We start from the raw sequence: 6,596 nt of genomic DNA on the forward strand, positions 1-6,596 counted from the left end.
AATAATAGATAAGACATTAGATGGTATACATTTAAAAGAATAAGATGAAAGGTATTCATTGTGGTTGTTATATTGCACATTGCTGTCCTCAATGTAGTTGCTCAGATTACAGATATTAGCATATAGAGTTAGTCAAAGTAAAATTTTTAAACATTAACTTCTACTTTAAAAAATCTAACAAAAATTAGTAGTATAATCATCTCAGCTATCCTGTATAGATACTTACATGATTTTCCCCCTTCTGTTTTTCCTGTCTTTTCTCCATTCCCTCATCTCTACTGTCTACTCCTTATGTTGAGTTTCTTTCTATTTTACTATATCTATTGTACCTTTCAGATTATATTTGTTCTTTCAGGTTCTTACACTAGGGAGACAATACAATGTTTACACGTTAGTCTAATTTGTTTCACTTATGAGTATAGCCTTTGGTTGTATCCATTTACCTATGAAAGACTCAAGTTGGGGCCGGTAAAATGGCTCAGTAGTATAAGTGCTTGCCTAGTAAGCACAAGGGCCTGAGTTCAATCCCCAGTTCCGAAAAAAAAAAAAAAAACCCTCAAGTGCATCTTTCTTTCTAGCTAAATAACTCTCTATTGTATAGAAATACTACAACATTTTATCCATTGCTTAGGTGATGGGCACTTTCCAAGATTTAACTATGACAAATTGTGCTGCTATAAACATAGGTGCACATGTATCACTGTGTTATGATGCTTTCAGTTGTTTTGGAAAAATACCTAGGAGAGGATTAGCTGGGTTGAATGGGAGGCTCCACACTGATTTCCATAGTGGTTATACCAGTCTACATTCCTACCAACAGTGAAGAAGGATGCTTTTTTTCCCCACAGCATTTGCTATAAGTTGATTTCTTTATGATAGCCATTCTTTTTGGAGTGAGATGGTGTCTCAGTGTTGTTTTAATTTGCATTTCTTGAATGATCAGTGCTGTGGAACATTTTTTTCATGCATTTACTTGCCATTTGTATTTCTTTCTCTGAAAAGTATGTATTCATCTCAGATGCCCATTTTTGGATTAGGTCTTTGAACTTTGGGGATGGACCTGATTTTTTTTAGTGCATTATAAATTCTAGGTAGAAGCCTTGAAAGACACATTTAAAACTGTTAGAGAAAACAGACCAATACACAACAAAACAAAGCACTGTTAAGCAGGCATGGTTGTCTTAGCACTGTGGAAGGTTGAAGCAGATGGACCATAAGTTTGAACACCTTGGTCCAGGTTGGTACTGCAGCTCAGAGCAGGCATGAAACTAAAACCCACATGTGGGAGCTTTGCTTCCCCCTACAGATCCTTAGTTGGATTCTAATGGCTCAAACTTGACTCCCAGTACAGAGCCTGCAGGTGAGCAGCCCCAACTCCTCTTCCAGTACTACAGTCTTTAGTCTCCCACCGGTCCCCACTTCACTGTTGATTGGGGGGAGGGTGGTGTCCCTTTCTGGCATGGTTGAAAGGCTGCTGGGTAGGAGCTGCTCCAGTGTCCCAGGAGCATTCTAAGTCACTGAGGAACCAATCATCACCAGTGGTGATAATGGTGAGGTCACTGAGGCCTCGTACAAAACACAATGAACACAACTCCAAGCTAGAGCTGTGGGACCTTCTGGAGCCCCCAACTCCCAGCCAGGTTTGGTCTTCCCTTGTCTGTCACTGCCTCGAGCTCCAAATCCCCACCCGACAAGATCCTAAGAAACCTGTAGTCTCTACATCTTGTGTTCAAAGCTGCAATCTCTGGGACCCCACCAGCTGGCCATCCATCCTCCTCTAGGGCATGGGTGCTATAGTTTGGACATGAGGAAGGCAGTCTTAATTGCTGTTTGCACAACAAACACTTTTTTTAAAATCTAGATGTGTGTCTGGGTGGCAGAGGGGCTTTGGATGGAAATTTAAGAAGGGTTAAAGTGCCCCCTAGTTCAAACTTTGATGCCACCACTGTTGCCACCTATTTAAACTGGAGGAGCCACATTTTAACTCAGGCTTCCCTGGAAACCCTGGCCCCTCAGAAGAGGGGAGAGAGACTGGGGTGAGCATAGCGCACCTTTTAGGTCTTTTCTATAAGTACCTACAGGTAGCATGCTCAACAAGGATGCAATGGGCTACAGAAATTTGTTGTTGGTAGAGTAGACCAAAAAAGAAAATTAGAAGGCATAAGTAGCATTTATATATAAATGTATAACATATTATAACCCTATGGGCCCCTTATGCAGTGACAAGTGGTTTAAGAACCACTTTTCTTCTTTGATGTCACTTGAACTGCCAGGTGAATGAAGCAAGACCTTTTCAAACCCCCAATTGTTATCATATACAATATTAATATTGTATATTTATATATTTATCTTCCAAATAAATACATGTATCTCCTGTAGCTAAGAACATAGGATCTGAGGCCACACTACCTGGGCTCAAATCTTGACTTCACTTTTTTTTATATCTAGAGAAGTATTTATTCATTATCAATTTTATTTGTTTTCCCTGACCAAGAATCATTTTTTTCTATTTTGCTTATTTTCCTGCAGCTAAACTGGAAATGTACAGGACCCCCCAACCCAATGAAGTGACATTCTTAGAAACTGGATTCTCTGATTCTTGTCAGCCTGTTTCAAGGAAATCCACGTGTTAAATATGCTTGCTTACAGCTTGGCCAATACCAAGTGGCTGTTTAATCCAAATATCTGAGCAGCAATCTGAGCTGATCCTTCTAGAGAAAGTGTGGTCGAACAGCCAAGACCACTGGGTAGTCTCAGAGAAGACCACACATCCTGAGCTCCCCAGTTTGATGTGAGGGGAGAACAGCTGACAACTGGATATGCAGTGTTGCCAGACATCACTGGGCCTAAGCTATTGCTTCTGCTCACCACTGACATGAACACAGTTGGAATGGCATCCTCTTCATACTCAGCTTTAATTCTCAGAAGTTCATCTGGGCCTTTATGGGCAGATGTTACTCGAAGTTCACAGGGAATCTCATAATTTCAACAAGGCTTCCTGATTTTTTCACAGTGACCAAGATCAGAAGTTGAGCCCATCAACACTACAACCCTGCACTGGCTTTCTGATTTCAGAAGCAATTGTACTCTCTCTGCAACCCATACGAAGTCCTACTTCACCATCTGGAGCCCTTCAGTGGTTACTTCTTTGAGGTCTCAGTAAGACTGTTTACCTTTCTGCTGGCTTCGATCTCCTGATGGCCAGAGTCTCCAGGAATCATTATCAATAACATCAGTGAGAACAATTTCTTTGGTAGTCATATCAACATCAAATTCAATCTTCACATCAACCAGTGTACAGTTCTGGGGCAACCAGGATTTCTCCAGCATTTCAAAAACAGCTTGTGCGGCATGACCGATGACATCCTCTTCAGTTTGGCCCATAACAAGTCCAGCAAAGCAAAATTTTGTAGCATTAGCTGTTCCTCAGCCCACTGTGGATCATTATTAGCATCGTCCTTGAAAAATGGCTCCACTTTAGGTGGGAAAAACTTAAATCCTTCCTTGACGCCAGGATTTCTTTTGAGAAAAGTGTAAAGGGTTAACAGAGTTTTGTGCCTTAACTGTGGAAAATTATAAAAACCCCTTGTGCTTCCTGTTATCTGCTCTAAGAAATGTATTCTCCCTTTTGGCTCAAGGCTGTTCAACAATAAATGTTTCTTGTGAAGGCAGCAAGCTAACACAAACTCCCTCCCCAACGATCTCCTGTAACGAAGTCAGCTTAAGATATATCTTGTAAAAATATGCACTTATCACTAAGACCTTTTAGTTATGAACAGTATGCAGCTGTGTCAAATGAATATAGTTTCTGTTGTTCTGTACTAGATAACAAATTTGCTTACCAAACTGGACTGGATGTGATTTCTGTTATAAATACCCCCTTGCTACCTACGTTCGGGGCCTATCACCCTTCTCCTGCAAGAGAAGTGGCTGATGGACTTGAGCTCAGTAAATAAAAGGCTCTATTTAAATTTCTATCTGACTGATCTGGTTCCTTTGCAGAGTTGACCCATAACAAAAAGAAGCAGCTGCTGTTCTTCTGCAAACCCATTCAGTTGGAATCATTTCATATTGGGGTGCAGTGAGAGCTGTCTCTCCACATTTTCTGGTAAAAGCAGTTTTGATACTTGCTTCCTGTAACAACTGGAAAATACAACTGGTGATCTTAGTGGAAATGGCAGCTGTCCTTCCAGGTGATTCTTTCTGGCAGCATTTCTGGCTGTAATCTGGTCCTTGCCTTAGGTCTGTTGTGCAACCAGGATTTCTGGACTGCAGGAGGGCTTTTCCTGGACTAACAATTCACAGACTTCTTTTGTTTCACCCTCCTAGAGTTTTTTGCCAATGTTCAATACTCTGCTGTCACCATGATCCCGACCAGGCTGAAGGCAGTGACCACGCTGGAAAGAGAGCTTGCCTTCACTTCTTACCTTGAGCTTTTTACTTAAACTCTATGCCTCAGTTTCTTCATTTGTAAAATGGGGCATAATAGGCCTAAGGTGAGGATTCTGAGATGATCCTTCTGAAGCTGTTAACATGAGCCCCATCACTTAATATCTCAAAAATGCTGGTGCTTCCTATCAGTCTCCACAGCTCCCAGCCAGCCCAGCCCCCAACACCTGGCTCTGAAACCCGAGTCGCAGAGCTGGGCTGGCCCATTGTTCCTGCTTTCCTGTGGGTGTGGTCTCTTTGGGAGCTGGCCGCCACTGCCAGGAAAACTTGCTAGGCGCTCTCCTCGGTGAGCACGCCTACGTAGGTGTGGGGATCCTGGACTGTGTCCCGGAACTGAGTCCCACTTGCCTAAGTCCTCACTGGAAATAGAAAACTGCAAAGAACCTTCCCTTCCCGTGGGGGTCAACTAGGGCTCAGTGAGATGCTGGGGGCTGCATGGCGGGCCTCAGTTTGGATCCTCTTGGAACCAACTTTCAAAATGCTACTTCCGCAGCATTTGTTCCAGGGGCGGAACAGCCCAAGTATCTGGGCCTGAGCAGACTTCTCAGATCTTGGGCCCTTTTCCGAGCCAGCCCCAGACTGGCCCCAGCACAAAGCCAAAAGTGGATGAAAGAGTTTGACAACTTACCCAGGCTGGCAGCTGAATGAGACCAGGATTTGGAGTCCTTGCTTGGATCCTGGCTCTGCTACCAAAATGCTGTCTGACCTGTGGCAAAGCCCTGCTGCTTTTGGAGCCCCACTTTCCCTCCTCTAAAGGCTGCAGGAGAGGAGGTGTGGCTTCTCACCATGGCTGTGCCACCGGCTGGGGTGGGGTTACTATGGGAAAATTACTTATTCCCCCCTGGGCTGTTTGCCTAATCTGCAAAGGAGTCTGCTCCCCACATTAATAATGCATCTGTTGCTCACTGGGAAGTTTCTTTTTCATCTACATGCTGCACTCTACCCCATTTTCTCAGCACTGAAGAGTAACTGTGCCAGAGGATTGGGACTGGCCGCTTGAGGCTTTCTAAAGAGTTAATCTTGGTCTTGGTGCTCAACAGAAGCAGGGCTTCTTATGTGGTTTTTCCCCATCTCAGCCTTGGGGAAGCAGAGGGCCTGTGTCCACAGGTTAGTCTCAGTGACATTGGTGACATGGGGTGTGTCCCAGTGTCTTGTGCAGAAGTAAGCCTGGCAACAGAGGGAGCTCACATCACAGCAGAACAGCAACTTCAGAGGTTTCCAGAGGCCCCTCCTGCCTGCCTTCACTCTGCTGTGGAAGCCCCTGCCATGCTCAACAGCCTGCCATATAGCTTTCCTTTCTGTTCCTCTCTGGTTTTGCTCCTCATTTTAAAAAAAAAACTTTCATTTATTTATTTAGTATAAGGTCTCACTATGCAGCTCTCACTTACAGTGATCCTCTTGTTTCAGCCTCCCCAGCACTGGGATTATAAATGTGTGCCACCATGCCCAGTTTCAGTGGCCAACACAGCGTGCCAGGGTTTCAGGGAGCTGGAACAGCATGTGGAACCAGGGATTGAACCCTAGTCCTTGTGCTTGCCAGGCAGGCATTTAGACCTCTAAACTAGCTTCCCAGCCCTTGCTCCTCCATCTTGTACAATGCCACAGAAACCCCCAAAGCTGTTTGGATGGCGGCAGGCACCAGGGGCTTAGAAGCCCCCCACTTTTATCAACTCTCCTTAAACTGTTTCATATGGTCACTCCAAAGAAATCTTAGGAGCTGTTATTTCTCAAATATGTAATCTTACAACATGCACCTTCAAACCTGACTCTTTCTCTCCCAAGTCCTATTTGCCAGACTCTGGTCCTCAAATTTGCTCACCCATGTTCAGCAGAGGGCTCAGCACTACCTTCCACAAAAGACTGCTGTGAGAAGAAAGGCATTTCTCCAGAAGTACCTCATTTCTCAGGTACTTCTGTGAATCTCCATCTAATCCTGCAAGTAAGAATTACTACCCTGAGCTTACAAAAGTGGAAACCCAAACTTCTGCCTGTTGTAATGCAACTTACTTTAACTGAGTAGGAAACGAACAACAGAAATGTATTGCTGGGCCAGGGAATTAGCTCAGTAGAATAAGCACCCAGCTGGCAAGTGCAGGGCTCTAAGTTCAATCCCCCTACTGCAAAAAAAAAAAAAAAAAAAAAAAAAA

The 6,596-nt window shown here is 43.9% G+C and overlaps 1 pseudogene; it reads right to left on the bottom strand.

Annotated features, from left to right (window-relative positions):
- Nucleotides 1-2,529: 2,529 nt before the first annotated feature.
- LOC101565625 overlaps nucleotides 2,530-6,596 on the bottom strand; it is a 4,495-nt pseudogene continuing 428 nt past the window's right edge.

This window comes from Octodon degus, unplaced genomic scaffold (assembly GCF_000260255.1).
Source record: "Octodon degus isolate 3935 unplaced genomic scaffold, OctDeg1.0 scaffold00317, whole genome shotgun sequence".
NCBI lineage: Eukaryota > Metazoa > Chordata > Mammalia > Rodentia > Octodontidae > Octodon > Octodon degus.